This window comes from Sarcophilus harrisii, chromosome 4 (genome assembly GCF_902635505.1).
Source record: "Sarcophilus harrisii chromosome 4, mSarHar1.11, whole genome shotgun sequence".
Taxonomy (NCBI): Eukaryota; Metazoa; Chordata; class Mammalia; order Dasyuromorphia; family Dasyuridae; genus Sarcophilus; species Sarcophilus harrisii.
In genome coordinates, this window is record NC_045429.1 from 304,567,143 (window position 1) to 304,578,768 (window position 11,626).

The 11,626-nt window shown below is 38.3% G+C and overlaps 1 protein-coding gene across 10 annotated transcripts in view; it reads right to left on the minus strand.

Annotated features, from left to right (window-relative positions):
* Window positions 1-9,116, minus strand: part of TBC1D16 (TBC1 domain family member 16) — a 118,630-nt gene extending 109,514 nt beyond the window's left edge. For 7 of the 10 annotated variants that reach the window (XM_031965584.1, XM_023502691.2, XM_023502689.2 and 4 more), the window contains exons 1-2: window positions 9,036-9,116; window positions 6,199-6,309 (exon numbers count right to left, since the gene is read on the minus strand). The gene's annotated coding sequence lies outside the window, so the exon portion shown is untranslated. Of the gene's footprint in view, window positions 1-6,198; window positions 6,310-8,938; window positions 9,016-9,035 lie in introns of those variants that run through there. The other 3 variants (XM_023502686.2, XM_023502684.2, XM_023502687.2) reach the window with 3 other exon arrangements.
* Between the last annotated feature and the right edge of the window lie 2,510 nt (window positions 9,117-11,626).

Consider the following 11,626-nt stretch of genomic DNA (forward strand, 5'->3'; position numbering starts at 1 on the left):
AATGTAAGAACCACTGTAATATAGCTCTCTGGGAAAAGGGAGAAAAAGGAATACAAAGGTATTTGTTGTTATTTTAAAAATAAACTCTGATCTCTCTACTCTGAAAAACTTTAGAACCCTGATTAAATGACATTAATTAAGTGACAAGAGTGACTTCAAAGGCCCAACAATACAGATTATTTCTTTATTATCATTAAAAAGATGCAGAATAAGGCATATATATTGTCAAGGCCGATGTGTTTGATCTCTTCCTCTAATCTCAACTACTCCCCACCCCCCAATGGTGGCTTGCTGTACATAGCAATATATACACATGCTGCTGGACTTCCTCTTCTACTTATGTTTGGTTCCCTTAGTACAGGTTACTGAATAACTATTATAAGACAGACATTTCCAGCCTTGGAGGCAAGCTTCTGAACTTGAGACCAAGAACTCCCCAATCAGAGCTGGCTGCACTTGTGGAAGGCACTTGCTGAAGCTGCTACAATTCTTCCTGGAGAAAACGGTCACTGACAAGACATTAACTCCAAATTCTGGCCTGACTTACCAGAAGACATGGCCCTCAAGGGAATTGTTCTGTCAGTACAGAGCAATGAAAGTGAAATGTCTATTCAAAAGTTCTACATTTACACATCTTAATGTTTTAAGAACAAATATCCTGAGATAGTATAATAGGAATTTGGTTTACTACATCATGTTTTAAAACTGTCCATGGACACTTTTAAATCCCTTTTGGCTTTAAGCATTTCTTTTATGTGGAGAAAATAAGTGAATGTTAAAATAGGATTAATAGGAGAATTCCTATTAATCCTATTTTAACATTCACTTATTTGGTTATTCTTAACTTGACAAACATCAACAAATATGAACATCTTCACGTACAAAGAATAGAAAAGAGGACAGCAAGTAAAACCACAAATCTTTTAAAAACAAAATATATTCAGAGTATTTGTCCCAACAACAATTTTAAAAAGTGTTAAAAAAAAAAAAAAAAGTCATGATTACCTTAAGGTATCAGGTAAAATTTAGTTTTATGGTTAGCACATTTTGAGTAATTAAGTTTGACTGCATTCATTGAGCAGTATGTCTATTTTAAATAGCTTTTTATTTTCAAAATATAAACAAATTATCATGCTGCACAAGAAAAATCAGATCAAAAAAGAAAAAAAATGAGAAAGAAAACAAACAAACAAGCAAACAACAATTAAAAAAGGTGAAAATCCATATTCAGTGCCCTCTCTAGATACAGATGGCTCTCTTCAACACAAGTCTATTGGAATTGGCCTGAATCACCTGATTAGTGAAAAGAGCCATGTCCATCAAAATTGATCATCACATAAGTTTAACTCTATTTAGTGTTTTAATAACACTAATTAGCATATTTAACAATAGATCATTATTGTGTATTAATAGACACCAAAGCTAAAAGGCTGTTTCTATTGAAGGCACCATCATCTTCTGAGTGTTTCAGATTCAAAACGAAACATTATCCCGGTCTCCTGATTCTCCCTCACTCTACATATTCAATTCGCTACCAAATCTTACTATTGCTCCTTCACCAACATCTTTTTGATCTGAACCCTTCTTGGTTCTCAACTAAATTACTGCAACGGCCTTCTAATTAATCCCTCTATTACCTCAAGACTCTCACAATCTAGTCTACCCTATATTGTCACCAAAGTAATTTTCCTTAAGTACAGATCTAGTGGTGTGACATCCCTATTCAACCAACCCCCCTGACTTCTAAATACAACCTGGCTCCAACCTGCCTTTCCAGTCTCTTTTGATATTATTCCCTTCTCACACTCTTAAATTCAGTCACACTGTTTCTTAACCATGACACACTCATTTCTGTGCTTGGGTACCGAAACTCCCCATTGTCAAAATGCATTCTTTTATTTCTCTCTCAATAGTTCCTCTCTCTTCTCAAGATGTTTTTAGACAAAAATCAAGGAAATTATTTCCTGAATTCTTCATCTGCTACTGCCTTCTCTCCCAAGTAATCACAGCTACTTTGTGTATATATGTGTGTGTATGTATTAATTCACCTTATATAAATGCTACATATATAAACATATAATTTTATATACTTATTCTCTCCAGTTATTCTTTAAGATCACTGAAAGTAGGAACTGTTTTATTATTCATAGTTGTGTCCCCAGTATCTATAACATGTCTGACACATAGTAGTAGGTCCTTAAAAAAATTCTTGTTAACTGATTGTTTGAATCTAACTTTTTGTTTTTGTATTACTGAAATGTATGACTTGTTAATGACTGTACTTTTGAAAATACAAATGTCCTGTGGGCTTAATGGCCATGCTATTTCAACTGAAATGTAAATCAACTCAATCATCAATAAGCATTTATTGAATTTTACAATATGCCAGCACTACTTGGCTCTGGGGATTCAAAGGCAAAAATGATGAAGTTTTTGTCCTCCAAGAAATTTATTTTCTATGGATTATACATCATGTATACATATAAATATATATAAAATAAATACAAAGCAATTTGTAAGGTAGAATAATGGGTGGCATTTGAGCTAAGCTTTGAAGAAAACCAGAGATTCTGGGAAGCTTTCTAACTAAAAATTTAAGATGTGGCAACCAGAAGGAATAAATATTCTTGAGGAGGAGATTTTGAGCCTAGTAAAAATATTGTTTTAATACCAAATATTTGGTATTAAAGTACTTGGCTTAGGGAAACCAAAGCTAGATGAGGTATAATAGCAGGAGACACTAAGAAATGAGATAACAAACAACATAAGGGCAACTGGCATCTGAAGAGGGGAAATTGGAAATCGAGAAGTGGGCAACAGGAAAGAGTGGGATATAGAAAGGAAAATTTCCCTCATTTATTATCTTGACAAAAACTAGCTCTGCTTCTAGTCTGAAACAAAAGTATCACCAGAAAGGAGCTAATCCATGGGCTGTAAGCCACTGCATTCTACATTTAAACAAAAGTAATACTACTGTAATAAAGTCCATTTCAATGTCAGTGGAAAATAATGGTTCCAAAAAGAATTTACAGAAAGGTCATTTATTACATGATTTCCCTCAAGGGAACCTCCAAAGAGGCTAAGCATTCTAAAAGTTGGGATTAACAATTCACTCAAGTAGAAATTTTAAAAGAAGCCAATCTCTCTGGATAGCCATTAAACCACAAAATTAAGAGATATTTGCACTCTCCACATTTCCCAAACACACTCCTCTTTCTGTTGTCTGTGAGGTATACTTATAGGCAGATTTTGATTTAAGATACCTTGAAATTTAATCTGATATTATATTTGAGATGTCCATTATAATCAAGGCACTGTGCTAAATCTTAAGGACACAAATATAAAGCAAGTTGGTCAAAGTATCATAAGGAAAGCTGAAAATAAGTATTTATTCGGTCATTTATTAGACCTGGCACTTTACAAATATATCTCATTTGATTGTCACAATCTTGTGAGGTGGGATTAACTCGGGTCTTCCTGAATCCAGGCTCCATGTTACATCCACTGCTCCACCTAGCTATGAACACTACAAAATATCCTTTACAGAAATACAGACTTAAATAATAGCAGTCCTTGTGGTTAAGTGCTCAATGGGTAGGCCATTCAATTAAGTCCTCAATGGGTAGGCCATCCCAATGTAATTAAATGAGAGTACTTATATTAGGTTACTTCTAAAAAATAATTATAACCAAACTCCTAGGTTCAAGAGACATTGTGAAGGTAAGAGTTAGCAGAATGAAAGAAAGGAAAGGATCATAAATGACGCAGAAATTTAGGTCTTGAATGAGTCAACCAGAAATAAAGAAGTGAGGCAGAAAAGCAAAATTCTGGAGTTCAATTTGGGACAAGGTGATTATGAGGCACTACCAGGACACCAGGTGGAGATACCCAGCAAGCAGCTTAAGAAATGAGACTGGAATTCAAGGGTAAGTTTAAAGTTTGAGATATCATTTGGGAATCATCTTCATAGAGGTGAAAAATGATTGACATTGCCAAGGGAGCAAGTACAATGAGAGAACAAATGACAAAGTTTTGGAGAATAAAAAGTTGACAAAGAAAAAAAGAAAAAGAATGGTAAGAAAACACAGATAACCACAGAATCACAAAATTTTGGAACTGAAAGGGGTTTTAGCTGCTATCAGGTTCAATCTTAAAAGAAATCTCCATTATAACATATCTGACAAATGTTCACTAGGTCTTTCGATTGAAGACCTACAATGAAAGGAAACCTATTACATCCCAAAGTAGCCAAACAGGACTTTGGGATACTCTTAGGAAGTTTTTCTGACACAATGCCTAAATATTCCTCTTTGCAATTCCCATCTTTTACTCCTGGCTCTGACTGAGCATACCAGTCCCACATCACAAATTATTAAACATTCTGAAATAAATGTGCTTCAGAGGCACTTCAAATTCAACATCCACAAGCAGAATTCATTACCTTTCCCCCAAACTCACCAATCTTTCAAACGTTCATATTTCTGTCAAGTGACAATCACCTAGGTTTACAAACCTGGTGTTATTATCTTCATCTTCTCATTCTCACTCACTCCACTTATGCAATTAATTTTCAAGTCTTTTCTAACTTCATAATATCCCTTACATTTTTCCCTTCTCCCTTATACAGCCATTCCCTCAGTTCAGGTTCTTATAACTTCTAATCTAAATAATTACACTATCTTCTATTGGGGATTTAAGTCACTCTCGTCTCCAATCCATTTTCCATACAGTTGCCAAAGTGATTTTCCTAAAGTGCAGGCCTGACATTACACCATCCTCCACCCCCAATCATGTTTAAATTCCAATGACTTCCTATTGCCTTAAGAATCACGTATAAACTTCTCTATTTGGCATTTTAAAGGTCTTTACAATCTGGCCTATTCTTACTTTTCCAGTTTTCTAATACATAAATTTTTCATACTGAACAAGCCTACTTGTTATTTATCTCCCATGTAAATACTTTTGTATTATATGCCTTCCATAATCTACCTAAACAGTCTTCCTTTTCACCTCTGCTTTTGGGAATCTCTGATATTTTTCAAAACTCAACTGAAAATACCTCTATCTACACAAAACCTATCCCAATTCCCACAGTTATGGGTGCCGTCTCTTCTAAAATTATCTTGTATTCATTTCATATGTATGTACATGCTGTCCCCCCATCAGAAAATAAACTTCATTTATTTTTGCCTTTATATTAGCTACATTTAGATCACAAGGGCTTTGGAGAATTTAAAAAAAAAAAAAAAACTAGCAGAGATGGATTAAGGAAATTGTTAGTATTTATATAGGGTTAGCAGGGCAAAAATTACAGAAAACAGCAAGAACAGATTAAAAGATAGAGACCAAATAATGTCCCAAAAGTCTTAGTATGATTTTAAACTAAAGTTTAGCATAGTAGCAAGACTTTTGGGAAACACTGAATACATCACTGCTCAAAGTCAAATGGAGAAAATAATACAGCCAGGACAAGGTTGTTGAGACTTTTTTAAAAATCAAGGCACAATAGGTTACAAGAAGGGGAAAGAGTAAATTGGTGGAAGGATAAGACAGGAAACTGTGCCTTGAAAAGGGAATTTCAAAATTTACTATCTTAGAGGAATCATAGTTTTAAAGAAATTACATTCATAAATCATAACTTATGCCATTCCCCAAATGATAGGCATCTACTCAATTTCCAATTCCTTGCCAACACGAAAAAAAGCTGCTACAAACATTTTTGCACATGTGGATCCTTTTCCCTCTTTTATGATCTTTTTGGGATACAAACCTAATAGTAATACTGCTGGATCAAAGCATATGTACTGTTTGATAGCTCTTTGGGCATAATTCCTAATTGTTTTCCAAAACAGCTAGACAAGATTTACCCTCATATGACTTCTTCAGAAAACTATAAGACACAGCTATGGTTCCAGAAATTAACAAATATGCTAAATGTTAATCACATTTTAAGAATTATGAATTTTCAAATCTACTTTTCAATGTAATTCATCTAACCTGAATGACAAATATAATAAAAATTTTAAATAGCCTATGAGGAAATCCAAATCCAAATAATCCCAACAATCATTGAACTCAAATAAAGGTAAAGAGATCAGCAAATATATAAGTACAGTATCAAAGTTTAAATTTTTTGTTTTTTTACTACATTTGTATTATTAAATCATCTATAATCCACTGAGATTACTGAATTCTTACCAATTTATAGATGGATGTTAATTGTCACAAGGAGCTTGTTGTAGAGGTAGAAGGTCTGATGGTCCCTGAATTTCTATATATACCTTAGTATAGCAAGCCATACTGATCTGCCTGAAAAAAATAAAGTGAAACATAAAGCAAAATGCTAGTAAGATTACCCCCCCCCCTTAATTTCTGAAGGATCAAATAAATTAACTGTTAACAAAGAAAACTCTCCAAAGTGGTTTTTAAGAGCCAAGGTAATTTAGAAAATATGTTTAGTCATGTCCTGGGGTCAGAAATTATTTTCTACATTTAAGTAATTCATTGAAAGGTAACTTTCACTTACAGACAATATAAGCCACAGTCATTGATTCAATTTAGAATAATAAAAATATTTCAAAAGCTTTCAACAAAGATCTCAATTATTAATGAACTGAACTTCAACATCTGTTATGAGAGAAATTTCCAAAACTATTCTAGCACATTGGACCAAAAAAAAAAAAAAAAAAAAAAAAAAAAAAAAAAAAAAATAAAAAAAAAAATTCCACCATAAATCTGTCGCTCAGGTGGAAAAAAAAAAAAAAAAAAAAAAAACAGCCAAATTCCAACTTTCTTCTTCTCTTACATGATAATAACCCTAATACATTCACCATTTCCTAATAACTCAATTTTCGAATTTGGATTATTAAAAGCCTTCAAGTACAAAAGAAATTTTATCCACACGATCAGACCATGAAAGCCTTGGCATCTAGCTCTGCTTCTGGGATGAATTTTAAGGAGACAGTAAACATTTAAGCATTCAAGACAAACCCTTTCTCTTCTTCACTAGTTTTTTAATTGCACCTCAAATATGAATCAAATTAGTATCAGGCTAACACATGATGCCAATATTTGAATATAAAAATTAAAGTTTCTAGATTTGAGTTCTAGCTAGGTTCCAAAATTATTTTAGTAATTTTAAATTGCTCATTAAGGAGGAAAAAGAAATAAGAAAGAAGAGCATTGGCTCAAATGAAGCGAAATTTCTTAGAGAGCCAAAGAAATTATGTCAGCAGAAGAATCATCCAGTTCTAACATGAACCAGACAACTAATGGTGAGAAGGAACAACAAACAACATTGAGAAGGCACTGAAGAACAATAAAAGTAAAAGTACGACTATAAAGTGAAAACATTTCATAAATTTAAAAATATGTAATATAAATTTATACTGAAATTTATACACGTGTTTTCTGGCCTTTTTTTCAGCTAATTCTAAGGATTAGGGGAAGTGCTTCTAGCCATGTATGGATTTATCAATGGGAGTCTTCTAATTGAATGCTGAAATGGAAGAACTGATGGCTTATGGATGTCAAAAAAAAAAAAAAAAAAAAAGAAAAGAAAAAAGAATGGCTTTCAGCCTCTTGTTTATCTGAGCCTTATCAGGTTGCAAAATATGATTTAAGAGGATAAGAGAAGTATCATCCTGAAAGGATCATGTCTCCAGGACCCTATCAATGCAAAAGATATGGAGATCCCATTGGAGGTTCCATCAGAATTAAATGATGGAAGTACTAATATCCTCTGGGAAAAGCAGTGACTGAAAATAATAAACTGGAAAGACCACAAGAAAAAAGATCAAACTTGCTCTATTGATCTGGCAGTGCCTAATTCTAAGATAAAATGTGAAATGTCTAATTAGCACTGTTGCTTTATGTTCTGACCCAAAGAACCATAACAGTAGCTATAAATTATATTACTGAATCAATATGAATCCTATTAATTCTATAAATGTTCCTTGTGATTCTTCCATGGCATTCTTTATCTCTGTATAGAAATAAAATATATTCAATGCTTCATTCAAAATATATATTAAACATCTCTTTTCTATTTTCTTTTGGGAAATCTGATACACTTTTAAGCCATAACTAAGATTATAATTAGCAATTTCCACTGAAAAGCCTGGGGGATGTGGAGGGGATTATTGAGTCACTGACTGTGAGAAAAGGAAGCCGGCTATCCCCCTGGTTGGAGAAAGGCTTCCCTTAGCAACGAACACATGGCTAGATAAAGAAGGGGGAGGGGCAGGAACCCCAGCCCTCGTATTCCCACCAGTAGGGCCACAACGCTAGGAACACCAACTCAGTTCACACGTTCCTTTTCCGCTATTTTCTATTTACTACAGTCAAGGTGGGACTCAGAAACACTCGGGAAAGCTCGGAGTAAGGACGCCTTTTCCAAAAACCAGCTTCACACCAAGTCCTAATAAATCCTAAGAGAGACTCCTTTTCCCGAATCGGACTCCCACACCATTCTCTACATGACTTCTTACCACCCCCACCCCCCCCACCCCCCGGCTACTGGGAGCAGTAGGGTTGTCACACAACTCCCCACGCAGAGGGCAGCTCTCTTTCAGATTGCTCCTCCTTCCCAGAGTCCTACTAAACAGCCCAGAGGCAGAGGCTCCAAAAGTGCCTCTCCCGAAGCGGTCTGAGAGTGTTGTCTGCAGCCAGGAAGCTCCGAATTCAGATTCAGACATTTAGCAGTAAGACGAGCCGCTGAAATCTCTTACGGCCCTCCATTTCCTCATCGGTAAAATTAAAGTGAGACTAACCGCTGCCTCCCGAGTTGCTGAGAAGCAGCAGCTCGGCACACAGCAGGAGCTTGAAGGCTTTCCTCCTTGCTCTCTCCCCCCCCTTCCCCCCCAACCCGGGAAGACTCCCTCGTTTGGGGGCCCTGAAGCAGCCGGCCCGTCCCCTCCCTACCCCACCACCTCTCCACCTGGCCCGGCGGCCTGGCATTTCTCCCCGATACGGGCAAGCTTCACCGCGTCCCATGCGTCTTCGACCCATCCAGAGCAGCCAGAACCGAGACTCACCCAGGGACCGGGCACGGGGCTCTCTAGGGTGTCGGGTCCCGCCGGCGCAGCCGCAGCCGCCTACCCTAAGGACGCGGCGGGGAGGGGCGGGAAGGAGACACGAGTCCAGCACGCAGATACGAGTCGAGGCCCGGCCCCCCGGCCCGCCCCCTACTCGGCTGAGGTCGCCTCCAGAGGGATTGAGGATCCGCCCGCCCGCCCGCAGGGCCTGCCTTTGGCTGCTGCGGCCAGCGCAGCTCCCGCCCTCCCAACTCCAACGCCGGTTCCGGCTCCGGCTCCGGCTCCGGCTCCCGGGAAGGGAAAAGAGCCAGCCGGGCCACCCCGCCCCCCCCCACACCCGGTCTCCCGTTTCCGGTCCGGCAACACTTCCTTAGCAACCATCCCTGACAACTAAGGCGGCGCGGCGGTGGGTGGGGGAGGGGGCTCCTTCTCTTTTCTTCCTCTTCTTCCCCGTCTGTCCATCCCCTTCTAGCCCGGCCTTCCTGGCCCTGGAACTTCGGCCACGGGAACAGGGTTTTCGGCACTTGGGAGCTCTCGGATGAGTTTGCTTCGGCAGGGCGAGGGGATTTGAGAGGAAAAGCACCGGATCTTGCTAGAATCCGGCATCCGTCTAATCACGGCATACTCTTCCCTCACCTTCCCCTCCAAACCTTAAAAAAAAAAAAAAAAAAAAAAAAAAAAAAAAGATTGTGGGGAAAGGGGGAAGGTGAGGGAAGGGTACGCTGTGACTCGGTGGAGATGCTACAGCGAGAACGCGGCCCGTTCGAGAAGAATTAAGAAAAAGGTTTGGAGGAGGAACGTGAGCCGTTCAGCCGGCGCTAGAGTGTGGGAAATGGGCAACTCGTGTATCCAATCCTGAGGACCCAGAAAGCACTTTTGTTAGACCAGTGCTGCTGAGCCGCCTTCTTCTGCGACAATAGTTTGTAACAATAAATATTCACAAAGTGTTTAGCGTGTGTGTTAGACGTGCTAATGTGAAAAAGACAAGGGGCTTAGAGTCTAATTGGAGAAGGCAACAAACAAAAGCCGAAAAGCGGCTCGGGATGGGAGAGAGAAGAGATAGCAGGCACGGTGGTATGAAGACCGAAAGGAGAGGAGAAAGGAGAGCTCTGAGGAAATGTTATTCCTGATCTCCTTCAAACGCAGGAGTTTTTGGTTTCGCCCTCTAATCAGAGGGGCAAAGGGCACTGGTGAGGCCGATTGGATCTTGCAAGATGAGGAGACTTAGACTTCCCCAAAACTTCAGTGGTTTACTTGGGGCATGGTGAAGCTAAGTCCAGAATTAGTGCAGCCAATGAGAAATGAGGAAATGTCTGAGCAGGGCTATTTAAACTTTTTGCCTGAGACTGTATCCTGAACCAAAGTGTTTCTGTCAGTTCGTTGGTGGACAGCACAAAGGGTGCATATTGTGTGTTCAGATCCAAGGCTGCAATAAAATCTTAGGATGCAACACAGGCAAGCAACCCCAGATTCATTACATTTTTGATTTTGAAATAAGTTTTGTTCCTTGAGTTCAATAAACTTTTACTACTGCCAAGCTGTTTATGACCTTCCCACATTCAGTTATGAAATCCCCACATGGAATAGTGACCCACAGTTTAAGAAGTTTAGATATATGCAAAGATGACCCAAACACTCTCCCTGACCTTTCTAAGCATTTTCTTTAGCAATCATCAAACATTTATTAGGCACTCACTATGTGCCGGACACTGGGTTGAGCTGTGTGATTATGGTGATGTTTGTTTGTCCTTTGTTTTCTAAGAAGACCAATAATATCACTAGCTGATGTCTTAACTTGCATGTAAGTTGGATTTAAGTGAGGCAGAGATGCACAAAGTTTATCAGCCTTACTGCCTTCCAGAGTCATCAAAGTCCAGTGGCAGGATAAAGTCAAGGATAAAGACTAGTGATGGCCCAGGATGCAGTGGATGATCTTGTCATCTTTGGTGTTTGACCAGTTTCTAATTGTTCATAATATCTGCTTCAGCTGTCTTCATGAGCACTAGAACAAATTATTCAAATTTCCCCATTCCACAAGAGAAATCTTCATATGCTTGGGGTAAACATCCCCCTAACTCACCCACAGATTTGAGACCATTAGTTATTCTTAAAATGGTTTAGCCCATCTTCTAAAAAGATTTTACTAAGGTGTGGTCTCTGCCCATGCTACACTTTCTTAGAATCGGTGAGGTGAGAATTGGGTAGCTGGTAGACAGAAAGGTGGATGAGCAACTCTGAAAAGAGCTTGGCAAGCCCTCTTACCAGAGGTGCTAGTCCTCTTTGAACAGCTTGTATGCACTAAGCTGGGAATACAAAGGCAAAAACAGTACTGCTTTCGAGAAACTGACATTCCAATGGGGAATACAATATATAAATGACTAGGTACATATAGCTATATAAAGAGTAAATACTAGCTGTGTGACTCTGAGCAAGTCACTTAACACCAATTGCCTCAGCAAAAAAAAAAAAAAAAGTAAATGGAAGACAGCCTAAAGAGGAAGGCATTTTCAGCCTGAAAGATTGGGAAATGCTACCTGTAGAAGGTATGGTTTGAGCTGAGTGTTAGCCAGGTAAGCAAAAGTCCAAGCATT